The 16,273-nt window shown below is 44.6% G+C and overlaps 1 pseudogene; it reads right to left on the bottom strand.

The window, feature by feature from the left end:
* LOC142204380 (NACHT, LRR and PYD domains-containing protein 12-like) overlaps positions 1-16,273 on the bottom strand; it is a 997,553-nt pseudogene that overhangs the window by 754,058 nt on the left and 227,222 nt on the right.

Below are 16,273 nucleotides of genomic sequence, written 5' to 3'. Positions count from 1 at the left end.
TCATTGTTTCCAGGTCTGGAGGAGAGCCCAGGATTGATGAGATTGTGAAACCTCTTTTGTGGTTGTGAAGAGTCTCTTGAGAACGTGTGAGAGTGTGGGGTTGTCAGGCCAACACAAACGGAAAACCGCAAATGTCCATCGTTGTCAGCGAGGCCGAGTGGTGGGCTTCATTAGATCTTCTGTGCAGTCGGGGGACTACTTTCACACTAGGGTATTGGACATGAAATCTTGAGTCACGGTTAAGGTTGTGACATGTGCACTTGGATACGTACAGTACATTTTCATCTTTGCTTGGGCTTAAAGGGATCCTATCATTAAGATAGAATTTTTTGTCCCTAGTACGTAGGAATAGCCTTAAGAAAGTCTATTCTTCTCCTACCTTTAGATGTCTTCTCCGCGCCGCCGTTCCGTAGTAATCCCGGTTTTCGCCGATATGCAAATGAGTTCTCTCGCAGCACTGGGGGCGGGTCCCACTGCTCAAACAGCACTGCGGGCATCCCCAATGCTGCAAGAGAACTCACCAGCGCCGCCTCCATCTTCTTCAGGAACGGGGTCTTGACGCGTCTTCTTCCGGAGGTTGGTTTCAAGCTTCTAGGCCTTGGGCCTAGGGCAAAGCCGACAGCGCATGCCCGCCGGCCACAAGAAAATGGACGCTTACAATACTGGAGAGTTCTCTCGCAGCATTGGGGATGCCCCCATTGCTGCGAGATAATTCATTTGCATACTGGGAAAAACAGGATTTCTACAGAACGGGGCGCAGAGAAGACATCTAAAGGTAGGAGACGAATAGCATTTCTTCAAGCTATTCCTACGTATTAGGGACAAAAAAATTGATCTTAATGATAGGATCCCTTTAAGGACCAGGGAGTTTTTTTTTATACATGTTGTACCTTTTATTTCTTTAACCTTGGGGTAGGAACAGTATATATTAACCTTTAAAGGGAGTGTTATGTAAATGAGATAGTTGGTGCACTCAGGGAGGGCTTTAAGCCTGCTGAACGCTGCTCTTGTGGGATGGATGATGTGGGAGATCAACTCCCACTGTACGGAGTGAGGCAAGCAGGAGATGGTAGGGATCTGAGAAGTGACGTACCTAGGAATGGCTTGGCCCCAAGGTGAACTTTTGATATGGGGAACCCCCGACCCCAATAGCAGTATTTGTTGGGGTTTTCGACCTGTGACCTCACTTACCTATCCCAGGACCTGCTCACAGCCATCCCCACTTCATCTTCTGCGTCCCATTACAGAAGGGGAAGCGGAGGCGCCCATGAGCAGGAGCAAGGATCGGTAAGTAAATAGGGCCGCGTATCTACTGCAAGCATGTCGTGTCCAAATGTAGCCTTAGTAAGATGATAGAAGGTACAATACAGAGAACTTGTAGATTTACTCCTGCACAGGTGAACAGAACAAATAGTCAAGGGGAATAAGTAGAGACTCGTCATCCGTCTACTCGATGTTGTATCTGATGAAATGGAACACGCCGTGCTCAGCACCATCAATAACGATCAGAATGTTCCAGAAAAAAATAACCTCTAATTTCCAAGGAATTTCAATAGACCATAATTCACCCCAATTTGGACAATATACATCGAGTTTACTTGGACAAAATAAACAGTTTACTTGAGGTAAGATAATAGAAGGTAAGGAGAACGGGTAAATATTGAGGTGTGCCATGGACATCTGCGGCATTCCGGAGATAAAATACTTGACAAGAAGACAACTATTAAAGAGTGGGAGAAGAATGGAGAAGGCGAAGTCTGCCAGGAACCGGAGGAGAGAACAAGACGAAGAAAAGAGGAAAGGAACTACTGGCCTACAAGGAGAAGACGTGACGAATGGGAAGCCGGGGTGAGGGAATAAGATCGGACAGTTGTGTATAATGGGTTCCCTATTTCATTTTGGCATCATTTTCATTTATGGCTGTTTAGGATCTGCTTTTTGGGTTTTTTAACTTTTTTAAACTCAGATTTGAGCTATAGTTTGGGCATTTATAGGATCTCTAGTTCCAAAGGAAAACCGTCCTCTTGTAAGACCCAGTAGGTCTACAGTGCTGGGATTCACCGGGTCCAATAGGGGCTGCGGCTCTCTCGCTTCTTGTGTTTATTACATACGGCTTATTGAGTACTAGGTAGTGTGAACAGAAGACGACAGAATTGGTTATAAACCATGTCTATGTTCTCCTCTGGGTCCCTGTCTTTATCGCAATCTGGTGCAAAGCCCATGATCATTAAGCAGAATAAGATAATAAATCTGCTCGTTGTGACTGCCCTGCTGTCTTTCGGGGCCCTCCTATGCCATAGGGCCTGGTACATGTGCATCACTTGCCTATGATCAGGGTTGAGCGATCGGGATCGGAAAAGATCGGATTCCGATCGGCGATCGAGCAAATTTAACTATCACGATTGGCTGGAAAATGATCAGAAATCGGATTTTGAAATCGATCCTGAAATCTCAAGATCGGCTCAACCCTAAAAGTGACTTTTCCCATAGAGAAGCATTGACTAAGGTTGAGCGATCGGGATCAGGAAAGATCAGATTCCAATCGGTGATTGAGTCAATTTCACAATCATGATTGTCTGGAAAATGATCGGATATCGGATTTTGAATTTGATCCTGAAATCTCAAGATCGTCTCAACCCTACCTATGATTATAGTGGCCCGGAGTACAGTACACTAATAAATTCCCCTGAATGTTGTCCCATAAGTTCATCTTCTATATGACCGAAATCATCACCTGGCCCCGGTCCAACTCTTTAGAAGATTTCCTCCTTTTGTGTTCGTGTTAAAGAGTCGTATTTTATCACGACCTTTACGGGAATGATACGGTTTTTGTGTAACTACACAGATTTATGACACCTCTGGTAAATAATTCCCCATAAATCTCCGGCAGCGGAGAAGATTCTGCCAAAGGTGGCCGGAGTTTTTTACTGCACATTTATTGAGTGAGAGTTTTTGTTAGCAGATCTTGTTAATAATTCATGGTCCTGTCATGGCAGCGCACGATATAGACAGGAGCTGCCAGAGAGCGAAGGAGTGATGTCGGAGAAACATGGGTCACGGTCATGTGATGGACCTTACGGCAAAATTGAAACGGTAACAGAATCTGAATGATGAACGCTATGCTCACATGTGCGGACTGCAACGGATATTACGGGTATCTGGTTTTTCTTCAGATGCATCAGAAATTATGGACAAAAAAGTACAAAGTGATTATTGTAACAAAAAATTACATTCTGTCTACTCTTAACCCTATTTTGACCCCTGGTATATGTGGAAATATGGTGCAGCCTCAGGATGAGTTGATTCAATGTCATATGTGGCAGGTACTGGCTCGGCTGCACAACTTACACTCATTGGCAAATTGTGGCATCAAAGGTAACTGGATGGTAAGTCCCTCAGATACTGCCATTTGGTCCCCACAGATCAGCTAGATGAAGAGGTGCGGGAATCGGATGTGCACTGCAGCCTTCTCACTGAACATCAAGCACTGCACCATACATATTGTAGTGGATAGGTCATCAATAAGTCCCTTTAAGGCTGAGTCCCCACTTTGCAGGGTTTTTTTTGTTTTTTTTTGCAGACTTTGCTGCAATTTTTTGAACCAAAACAGGAGTGGATTGATCAGAAGGTAGAAGTCCACTGTCTACCGATAAGTATTTGGACACCCATGCAAATGAAGATCTCTCCGGTCGTGATGTACGACACGCCTTCCGCCGTTAAATAGTAAACAGCACTGGCATTAGTCGCATGTAAGATGCCATGAAGTGCAGAGTTATCCGGTTTTGAGAAAGGGGTAATTGTGGGGTACCACAGAAAAGGTCGATCCTTAAGGGACTTAGCGAGTGAATTGAATTACCCAAAATAGATAGTGGCCTATGCGATTATGAAGTGGAAGGCGAACGGTGATTGTCAGAATGTGCCCTGAGTCGGCAGTACCCCGAAACTGGGAGATACTAGAGACCGACGGGTGGTGGCCAGAGAAACCGCACCCAACCGATGGCTCATATACACCAGGAGTGTCACCAGGCATCCGGGAGTATTGTGTCGCTCAATCCCATCCATAAGGAAGTATCTGCTGGGGTCTACCAACTATTGGATAGAAAGAAATGTTTTTCTATTCTACCACAGGGGTCCACATACTTATTGGTAGAGAGTGTATAAGAACTTCCTATATATTTTCCATTCCTTTTGTAGCCATTCTTAGCTTTGGCTCAAGTAATTGAAGCAGAATCTTCAACAAAAAACTCCACAACATGGGCTTTAGCCTAAGGGGAACAGCACATGACTGTAATTGATACGGGACAGTATGTCTCTTGGAGGTAGGGACTAGAGATGAGCGAATATACTCGATCGAATACCTCCAACACTTAGCTCCCGGCGCCAGGGAAGGTGGGAGGGGCAGTAAAAATTCAATGCCCCGGAAGTGTTTATGCACCGGGAGCTATGTGGCGGAGGTATTCGCTCATCTCTAGTAGGGACTCCTAGCATCTTATGTAACTAGGATGCTACGAGTCCTGCTCCCAGTATGCAGATCAAGCCGGTAAAGCTGACTGACAAACGGACCAAGTTTCACAGGAGACACACTGGTCAGTCAGACATCAGGGACTCCCTCTGATCCTGATCAAAGATTTCTATGCATTGCAAAATGGCACAAATAAAAACTAGAGTTGACCCTGCAAAAAACAAGCCCCCTCCCACAAGATCACTGATGGGGGGGAAAAAAAGCGAATAACCAATGCTAATTTTCAGAAAGGTCTACTTTTTAAAAGTCATAAAATCTAACAAAATAAAAATAAAGCTATAGAAATGACCATGAATTACCATGCGTTCAGCATAAAAAAAAGGAAGGCTGGAACTTTTTTTATTTTTTTTAACGTTTCATACCACCTATGAATAAATATCTGCCCCTAACTGATTTCCAGTCACCCCCCCCCCCCCCCATTGCTTGAGCGACATCTCTCTCCTGCACTCATTGTATGGGTCGACCATGTCAGGTACTAGCCGGACTGTACTGCGCATGTCCTTTAAGAAATGCACCGCATCCCACAAAAACAAAACAAAACAAAAAAACAAAAAACAAGTCTCATACATCTATGTGAATGTAAAAACGTCGTGGACCTTGAAGACGAGACAAAAACACCACCCGAAAAGAGAAAATGACTGTCAGGAAGAGGTTAATCCAGCAACCACAACATACAGATCGCGCCATCACGTGTAGATACAACACACTGTACAGGATGAGCGGAACAGTGATATTGGTTTCTTGTCGTCCAGCAGAAAACATGAGGCAGAAAGAACCTGAGAAACACAAGAGGGGGAATTACTACAAGGGGGCAGAATTGGATTAAAGGGAACCTTTCAGGGCTGTTTGTGGCGCCCGCTCTCATCCCTCGCTGTGTTTCGCTATGTGCTGCCAATGCCCCGATTGTTCATTATATTGGATTGGCAGGTAATTTACCTTCTCTCCACTCGCATGAGCGGCCTTGGGACCTTGTGATTGTGGGATGACTGAAGAGACGTGGACGTGATTTATGGACATTCATAAAGCGTGATTCACATTGGCACAAGGTCTCTGTTCTTATCGGTAACGGGAAAAAGTTGTATTGCCTGAAACTGAAAACCCTGGACTCCGACTCTGAACTATGAAGGGTTAAACGTACCAGTAATGGAAACTTCTTCCATGTCAATCAAGTTTGTCAGAAGGTCACGGCCATGACTTGGGATCTTCGCTGTTGTCTTCAGTTATGGAGTCCTGCCTTTCCTCCAAGACCACTGGTTCTAAAACATTTAACCCTTTCAATGGATGTATATAATACAAGGGAATGTGTCACCTATTTTTTTTTTTTAATCAACTTTTGTCAACTTTTTTTTTTTAGAATTTTTGATTTTATTTTAAATTTTCCATATTTTTTTTTAAAAAAGTGCTATGATCTGCAGTTTTCACTTTGGCCACCTTTTTTTTTTTTTATTGGCAGTAGTCAACTGCTTTACATCACAGACTGTATTACAATAAAAGATAACACCTCTGTGACTGAGCCATCATTACATCACTACTGACAATAGATGATGTCACAGCTTATCTCCTCCCCCTCCCTGCACAGAGTAGGTCTAGAAAAGTCTCCCCTAGACCTCAGTGAAACCTAATTTCTGCCCATGGCCATCACCATACTGAAAAAAACATATCACTACATGCTGTTACACAGTAAGTAAGAGGCCATTTTCTTGTGGCCTGTGGGCATGCACAGTCGGCTCTGCCCGAGGCCTAGAAGTTTGAACCCAGCGCCGGAAGAAGACACGTGAAGAGGTCGTTCCAGAAGAAAATGGAGAGTTCTCTCACAACATTGGTGACGCCCCCAGTGCTGTTTGAGCGCTGAGGCCCGCCCCCATTGCTGCGAGATAACTCATTTACCTACCGACAAAAAACGGGATCTCTACCGAATGGCAGCACGGAGAAGACATCTAAAGGTAGGAGAAGAATAGCCTTTCTTATGGCTATTCCTACGTGTGATCGACAAAAAAATGTCATTTTAATGGTAGAATCCCTTTACGAGAGCAGTGGAGAATCTCAGGCAAGATGGCCACCAATCCAGTCGATCCTGCTGCTCCTAGGGTCATCTTCCAGCAGACGTCTTTGCCTCCTGTGACCGATGAGACTAATTAGTGGCCTAAGGAAAGGAACTTGGACATCATTTACGTACGTTACCTGTGGTGTCCCATGTCCTTTCCTTAGGCTGCTGAGGCCACTCAATGGCCTCAGCAGGCATGTAAGACGAGAACTTCCTTTGGAAGAAGACCCTTGGAGCAGCAATATCGGACCTCAATGGGAGACCCCAGAGTATGAGAATTTTCTGAACAACCCCTTTAATAGTTGATTTACTTCAATAAACAAAAAGAAGTGAATGAAAAAAAAAAAGAGAAATGTAAATTCCATCAATATTTGGTGTGTCCTTTGGAGGAGGAGTCCTGGAAGTGATTATATGGTCCTCACAGAGATAGCCCTAATCTCATCATCATACAGTCCGTCTGGGGTGACATGAAGTGAAGGATTGGACCAAGCCTACATTCACAGACAATCTGTGCTTAGTCCTCCTAAGTGGCGGTGGGAACAACCTCGTTGTCCAGTTCTGCCAAATACTGTCTGCAAGTACCAAGAAGGGCAAAGGTCACCCCAAATATTGACGGGGTTTACTGTTCTCTTTTCTTCATTCACTTCATTTTGTGCTCCATAAACACTTAGAATCATTTCCTTATAACCTATTTTGTGCCGCGTAGTCAAAGAGTCTCCAAGAGAGGACAATTTACTTTCTGATATATAATCTGCTTGAAAGGGATCCTATCATTAAAACTCATTTTTTTCTAGTTCACACGTAGGAATAGCCTTAAGAAAGGCTATTCTTCTCCTACCTTTAGGAGAAGGTTAAAATCCCAGTTTTTGTCGGTATGCAAATGAGTTCTCTTGCAGCACCGGGGGCGGTCCTCAGCACTCAAACAGCTCTCTCCAGCGACGCCTCCATCTTCTTCAGCAACCGCGTCTTCATTCGTCTTCTGGCTGGGTCACACTTCGACGCCTGCGCAGTCGGCTCTGCCTTTGGGCCGCAGGCAGAGCCGAGTGCACAGGCCAGCGGCCATTTTTTTGGAGGCCGCTTACACGCGCATGCTGCTCCTGTTTTATACATAGAAACCGAAGATGGATGGTCTTCACAACCAAGAAGAAACCAGCCCTCGCTCACTGTGACAGCATCATGGCATTATACAAGGATGCTCCTGCACACAGAGGTTACCTCATCATCGTTTTATGGTTTCCCATTGTCTGTAATAGTCACTTCGGAAGTGCATCAATGTTGCACCCTAATGCAAGACAGTTTTATTCAGCCTAGTAAGTCAGATATCTTTTATGCCAAGGGAGGTGCTGGCTTTTGGGAAGGTCCTGAAGATTGCACATAAATGAGGGGTGAAGCTTTGGCAGGAACCAAAAGTCTCATCTTCACAAAGTGCACCTAGGAAGATTCCGGGGATTAGTGGCCATAGTGGTGCACAGCCCATCAGTCTATGGACCGGTTACATTCACAGCAGAGCGTTAGAACCTTGTTTAGTAGACTTTCTTGGTGTCCCATTAAGTTTTCTTCTATATTTTTTTTTTTTAATTAGAATTCCTTTGTTTTGGTTACCAGCCAAAAAATAAGATTGGATCCACAAAGATATGTTCTTGTTTCCTTCCCCCCATTCTGTGTTTTGGGGTTGTTTTTGCCCTGGGAGCAACACAGACAGGGTATGTATTACAAGCCTGAGGAATATTTTATGCCTGGCTTCCTATAAAATGTTGTTTACGGCACCACCAGGAATGTCCCTTTAAATCTAGATGAAGGGCTTGGTGACCTGGAACAAGTGAAGCAAATGTCTGGGTTATTAGGAAGATAAAGTAATTAGATGTTCAGATACTTCCCTTCTTTACATAATAAAGGAAGCTAAATGTGCCAGATCCTCAGCCGAGATAAAGAAAGTACCTGTGAAGGTAATGTTACCCAGACAATGGGGCAGTGTGATCCTAATCCAGGGATTATACAGGACAACCCGGCAGCCTGCACAACAAAACATCCTCCATCCATCACAACGTATTCACACCCCTTTGATATTTACACGGTTTGTTAAGTCGCACGACCAAAGATCTCGACGAGACTCCTGGCCAAAGTCAATGTGTAGGCCTAGCTTTAGTCTAAAATGAAAAATAATCACTTTACGTCTCAGGAGGGCAGACATTAATGGCAAAAGAATGTGATCCTGTCTATGTGCAGAGGCCAATGGCCACAGGGTTTGGCAGGTATAACAAAATCTTCATTGGCCAACGTATCGGAGTAATCTTTAATCCACAGGTGACTGAATGTGTGTCCTGAAGTTATACACAATACTCCATGATGACTAAAGTCTTGGAGACTCTTGTGCAATTGTATTAAAAGACCTCAGGTCCATTCTGTCTCCATTGACCATCCTTGAGATGTTTCCAGAAGTTGACTTCGACCAGTGGTAAAAAACTGGTTAGACATGATTTGACAAGAGACATATCTATCTACACCAAGAAGCCACTGATGAGTGTACAAGTCAGAGCAAAAACAAAGCCAGGTAGAAGAAGGAATGGTCAGTAGATATCCAAGATATGATTGTATCAAGGAACAGAATTGGATAAGGGTAGCACAAATGGGCAGTGCTGAATATCTTGAAGAACACAATGGCCTCTACTCTTCTTAAATGGATTAAGTCAGGAGACAATGGGAGATCCTTGTACGTGGACTGCAATGGAGCCAAACTGTATAATGGTTCTGAATATCTATATAAGACAATACCGCGCCGTAACATGCTCACAACTATGGCCCACGATATAGAGGACAGCGAACAGTTACGGGGCTTGGTAGATGTCCAGTCTTCTCTATCTCGATGCTCGACAATCAATCATTTAGCTGCTGGAATCGATATCTGATTTAGGCAGATTGTGTGGGTCCTGGCAGGCCGGGTCTACTTGGCAAGCCTTCGTTGACATTTCAAGCCCTTTGATCTACAGCTGTGGTTTGGGCCCCGTCCAGCCATAACATTATCATATCCTGTTGAGGTGGAAAGCGAAGTGTCGAATGACACACTGAAGGGCGCAAAGCAGTCACGTCGGAATAATGGACACGAGGTGATCGAGCACGTACAGAAGGGGGATCTACATTTTTTGTTATTAGAGATATACCATGGGAAAGTGTTCAATACTGGTATCTTCACCTAAAGCTGACCCCCCACCGAATACCTGACTGTCAGGATCTCTCCGAGCTCAGAGGATTGATAGTCAGTGTTGTAACACATAGCAACATGTGAGATAATAAACAGTAGAAAAACATCAGAGTCACGAAACAAAACCCTTCCATCGGCTTCTACCAGTATATAGAAGGCCATAACAGTAACAACAAATCCATCCTCGTGACCCGTGGAGCTCACAATCTAATTGGACCATCTAGAGATAACTGCATACAGTATTTTTCCATCTCATGACGTACAAAAAATAAATTCCATACATTTGTATCTTTAGGCCAGAATCAAACCTATGGTTCGTTGTTGATAACCATGAGCGACCAGTGATGGTCATATTAAAGAGGTTATCCAGGGGGTAACAATGGGGCGTACCGCTTCATTCCCTGCACTGGTTGATTACTGATACAAGCCTTAGACCATCTACTCAGAGGGAAGGTGAGGAGACCAAATTTCCCGTTGTTCTGTCCACCACACATCCGGGCGTGACTTTCACTGACGTCACCAACTCCCCTCGAACCGGGCTACTTAGACTGTAGACGACAGTTGGTCACATAACCAAGACAGTGTCAGTAAGGGGAGGCTGAGAAATAAGAGTTCTGGTCTCCCCAGCTACTCCTGGCAGAAGTAACTTGGGGGCTCCACGGGACAAAGGTAATAAAGTTTGAATTGAGTCCATCACCTATGCCAACCGTTTTAATCTACTGTCACAGTAATGTAGGCATTCAAAATACAAGTCCAGGCATAACTTTTATATGCAGATTATCCCACCAGAACAGGAGCGCAAGATTTCAGCACTCAGCTACGCGAAGAACTGTGGATAATGCAGCTCTGAAGATGACGAGTGGGACGGACTCCAGCGTTGGATGGACATACTGGACAATGATGTAGCTATGCTCCCAGAGCTTCATTACTTCCCATCATCACCCTCAGCAGTTTCTATAGAGAACCCAATGATGGTTCCTTACCAGTGACCACTCATGCCAATGAGCGAGTCTCTACTCCTTCTACATAGGAAAGAGAACCAGAACAAGACAATGAAACACAGGGGTGGCCACCGACTCTGCCACCTGAGTTTGCCCTAAATCTTGGACAGAATCTTTAACCAGTTCAGGGAACGCACTGGATTGTTGATTACTGCCCAGATAACCCCTTTAGGCTAAGGCCCCACTGGCCGTAATCGCAGCGCTAAAGCACTGCGGAAAGAACCGCTGCATGATCGCATTGCAGTTCTTTCCACAACGCTTTGAAGAGAAAGTTCACAGTTTTCCTCTGCGGACTTTCTCTTCCTATTATATCTACGGGAAAGCCGCTGTCGTTTCCATAGATATAATTGACATGCTGCGATTTGCAAAGCATGAATTCCATCCCCTATGCTTGCACTGTAAAACATTGCAATTTCTTCCGCAGCGGAGATCGCGGCGTTTACGTCCCGTGGGGCCCCCGGCCTTAAGGGTATGTTCACACATAGTTTTTTGGAGCAGATTTTGACGCGGAATCCATCTCCAAAAACGGCTTCCATTAACTTCAACGAGAGCCGCTCGCAAATTCTGCCGTGTGAACATACCCTAAGGCATGGTTTTTCCCTGAAAGCCTTTCACAGAACATTTGCAGAAGTTTCCTCTGCAGACTTTCTGCTTCAATTCTACTATAGGGAAAATGTCGGCGTTTCCATAGGTATAATTGACATGCTGAGATTTCCAAAACTGCAACGAATTTGGAAATCACAACATGCCCTCTGCATGTATTTTTCTGCAAAGTGGGGATCGGCTTCAGTAGATTCCCTTCCACTTTGCTGTGACAGTAAAACTCTGCGGTGGTTTCTGCCGCGGGCAAACTGCAGCGTTTACACAACATGGGGACCCTGTTTAAAGGGGATTTTCTGGGACTTCACTACTTATGTTCATCTACAAACCTTATCAAATCAGTTGAATGTAAGATAAGATAAGATAATCCTTTAATAGACCCACATTGGGGAAATTTTAGTCCATGTAGGACCTGCCGCGCACCGTAACCAGCTACTCTGTATTGGATGAAAGCACAGCACCCCACTCTTGAATAGGACTGAGCTGCAGTAACCAGACATGGCCACTAAATGCTGTATGGCGCTGGGCTTCCTGCTAGGACACTGTGTACAAAGCTACGCCTGGCGCTGATACACAGCGGGCCCTGCAATCAGCTGATCAGGATCAGTCCCCACCACTGAAATCATAGGAAAAACCTTTCATATTTACATAGACATAACCAGACTCTCGTGCGTGGCATTACAGGAGACTTGACCACCACTGATTCTTTTGACATATCTCAGCATTAAAAACGTCCATGAGATGACCCAGTAGACTTTGTCAGTGACCTCTGTCATTTGGTGCCACACTCGTTACACTTCTTCAACAGGACTGTCAAAATCAATTACAGATTGATTACCTTCATAACATCATCTCTCAATTTTGGGAATTGCTGGAGTACCCCCATTTATAGAGAGGCCCCAGCAGCCCCTTATTTTTTTTTGTTTTAATGACTATAGGTGGACTTTAGTTATATTATTGCATGAACAAGCCACATTTAGCTCACGACCCCGTGCTGAGTTTCTTATCTTAGAGTCCTTGGATTATATCAATGCATCAAATCTCAAGAAACAAATTTTTGAATTAAAAAAAAACAAAAAAAAAAACTTTTAAAAACCTCAAAAATTCTTTAAAAATATGTTTAATCACTTCTGAAACGCCCATTGGATTCTAAGGTTCGGAGAGTGGCTGCCTTGTTCTTCAAGGATGTATCAGTGCAGATGCAGAAACGGGGAGCCGACTGTAACTACAGCCAGAGTTCCTCTAGAGAAGGCAGGAAGGTTTATTACTGTCCCTGCCTTCCTAATCGCGGTGTACACAGCACTCAATTGTATACACAGCTATGGGTGCCGCCGTTATGTAACTCCCCTCTGACCCGGTGGTCACGTGATCCGCCAGGACAGAATCTGTTAGAGCCGCTGGGTCCAGATCAGCTCTGTAGTTAAGTGAGGGAGGCTGTATTCCTCCTGTATTGGGGTAACTGTAACAACCCCCCACATTTAAAAAAAAAAAAATTAATAGAAAAGTAAAAATAAAATACTCGAGTATAAGCCGACCCGAATATAAGCCAAGGCCTCCAATTTTACCACAAAAAACTGGGAAAACTTATTAACTCGAGTATAAGCCGAAGCGGGTCATGTGCATTACAGCTTAGTAACTCCATGTGCCTCATAGTAATAGCAGTTAACCCCATCATGTCCATCAAATTAACCCCCTGTGTGCCTCACATAAGAGTTACTGATATGTGGAGGTAATAATTAGGTATCTTCATAATTAAGGTCCTTTATTAGTACCGTCATGTGTCTCACATATTAGTAACCCTTATATGGGGCACACAGGGGTTAATGTGAGGGACATGATGGGGTTAACTTCTATTAATGTGAGGCACATGGAGTTACTGAAACTAAATTAATAACCCCAAATGCCTGACATTAATAGGAATAGTAACCCAGCAGGTACCTGTGTGTTACTGTCACGTTACTGTAGCTTCCTCTCCTCCATACAACTTCTATAAGACACAAAGAATCCTGCACATAATGGCCACTGACTTATCTGCAGATGTTACATACAAGTGGATACAGAACCTTTGATGACATCACAGTCACGTGACCTACATGACAAGCCAATCACAGAACAGTAGCCCTAACAGACTTCCCCCTTTGTTTAATTTATGCAGGTCCTTCAGTTCTCTGTGCTCCATGGACCCTGACTCGAGTATAAGCCTAAGGGGGCTTTTTCACCATAAAAACTGTGCCGAAAAAGTCGTCTTATACTTGAGTATATACGGTACATGCCCTTATTACAGGTTGTTACTCCAACCCCTGATTGCACTATACAAAATAAGAATTACCGGAACGGAGTGGGGAGGAAACTTTTAGGCTGAGGCCCCACGTTGCGGAAACACAACTTCATTTGCAGATTTTGCTGCATTTTTTGAGCCAAACCTAGGAAAGGAATAGGGAATATATATAGTTCTTAGACTTCTCCCTTCTGCTCAATCCACTCCTGGCTTTGACTCAAAAATCCGCAGCAAAATCTGCAACAAAAAAAAGCTGCATTTCCACATGGTGGGGCCTTAGCCTTAAAAAGTTTTTTTTTTTTTGGTCACACTTTGTTTATATTTTCCCAGATATAAAAATTTTAAAAAAAGTTTCAAAAATAAAAGCCCTGTGTGACAGAAAAAAAAAGTTTAATAAAGCAATGAGAAATATTATAGCCCTAAAAACTGCACAAACACCAAAAATGTTTGATCCTGAACCAGAAATTTGCTCGGTACTGAAGTAGTTAACAAAAAAAAAAAAAAAAATTTCTAACGATGCCTAGGTCTCCATTTTCTGGTGACATTACTTGTGGTGAATTTTGCTTTTCTTAGCTTTACCGTGGGAATGGAGTCTTGATTGATCCTTGGCAAAAAGTTGTTTTTTACTGTTTTTTGTTTTTTTTCCCTCCCCTCTCAAAACACCCCTCACCCAGAAATGTTCTTTCGATCGACAACCGCAGTTTCCGCCTGCTGAAGGCTACAAAACATTGAAAAATCTGAATCTTCCCCCTTCATCCCACCCCAAAAGAAAGAGCCTTATATTAGTGGAAATTCGGTTTTATTTACATTAGCAGGAAATCAAATCTTCTATAAATACAATATAAGCATTATATCAGGCCTGCCGCTGAAAACCGGTTATTCCACCGGGCGGAGGAGGCAGCACTTACAAAGTCCCTTTATAACACACATACGGAAAAAAATTGGAACAAAAATTCTGTACTTTTCCCGTGGCCTGAAAGAGCTGCTACATCTACATAAATATGACCCTGTCCCCATTAACACATTATACGACCACTGCCTCCGTGTACAACTAACAGAAAGTCTAATCCGGAACGTTTGGCTTAGGGCGTCCAGTTATATATGTGGACCCATAAATAGTGCAGGTGGCTATCAAGTTTTTGGGACGGACAAGAGCATGGCAAACAATAACTGCTAGCTACATACGCCTGGGACTACAGAAGATGGCGAAAACTGGTTTCGCCATGGTGTCCACCGATAGGGCAGTCCAGTCGGCATGGCTCAACGTCCCAGTGAACATCACCACAACATCCCCTCTCTTCCTGCGCGTCCTGCCAAAGGTGGTTATTCTGGATTTTGACAGGTGGTCACATTAATGTGACTGGATTGTGTGTAGACTCGAGGGTCAAGCTCAAGGGAGTGGACCATGCCCAGGAACCTTAGTGGTTCCTCTAATATCCGTATACGGGTACTATAAACAATACAATGGTTTGTGGGACTGATACAGATTTTGTATTGGGCCTAAGAACTTCATGTCCAGTATAGACTTTGGCATGACACATAATTGGCCACTGGCATAAAGCACCGATAGATGGTGTAGCCATGTTTTAAGTGAAACCAAGCAAGGTCTTTCCGTTCACGAGAAGTGGGTGGCATCACGTCTACGCAGGGCGCCTCATTAACAAAGTCACCGCTTCCTACAAAACTGCCAGTCAGCACATTAAAAGGTCGTAAAAATTCGGTTCCAATCTCAACCAACGACCTTACGAAACCTCTTTTGATGGAGACGGGTTTACGATCTTCCGGCAGCGACGCTCATCACTCTCTAAGCCAAAATGATCTCACTGAACAAACAAACCAAGTCGTTTGTACCTTGTCATTGTCTTCTAACACAATACGACCGGGTCCCTTAACAACCTGCCATCAACAAGTCTCAAAATATTTATCTGGGGTCCAGTGACTTAATAAATAGTCTGGGCCAAACCCATTGTGTGGACCTTTATAAGGGATTAATCACGGAGACGACTAATAAAAAAAGGACTGCGCTGCCACCCCTGAAACACAAATATAGAGACAAATTGTTGCATAAAGGGTGGCACGCTTCTGACGGAGATTTCACCGTGAAGGTGCAAAGACGAGCGGAATTCGAAACATGACAGCTGGAAAAACAGGTCTCGTAACGAAAAGTGTCGACAAATTATGATCCGATGAAAGTGTGAAAAACAAAATGATAATTGTCGAAATTAGCAAAGCAGCAGATACTGAAGCCGGGCGACGAGGGTGGATCGGAGAGAGTCGGGCGACGAGGGTGGGCCGGAGAGAGCCGGGCGACGAGGGTGGGCCGGAGAGAGCCGGGCGACGAGGGTGGGCCGGAGAGAGCCGGGCGATGACTGTGGATCGGAGAGAGCCGGGCGACGAGGGTGGGCCGGAGAGAGCCGGGCGACGAGGGTGGGCCGGAGAGAGCCGGGCGATGACTGTGGATCGGAGAGAGTCGGGCGACGAGGGTGGGCCGGAGAGAGCCGGGCGACGAGGGTGGGCCGGAGAGAGCCGGGCGACGAGGGTGGGCCGGAGAGAGCCGGGCGACGAGGGTGGGCCGGAGAGAGCCGGGCGACGAGGGTGGGCCGGAGAGATCGATGCATGTAGGGTCAAA

This window comes from Leptodactylus fuscus, chromosome 5, assembly GCF_031893055.1.
Source record: "Leptodactylus fuscus isolate aLepFus1 chromosome 5, aLepFus1.hap2, whole genome shotgun sequence".
Lineage (NCBI taxonomy): Eukaryota > Metazoa > Chordata > Amphibia > Anura > Leptodactylidae > Leptodactylus > Leptodactylus fuscus.
This window is presented reverse-complemented; position numbering and strand designations above follow the sequence as displayed.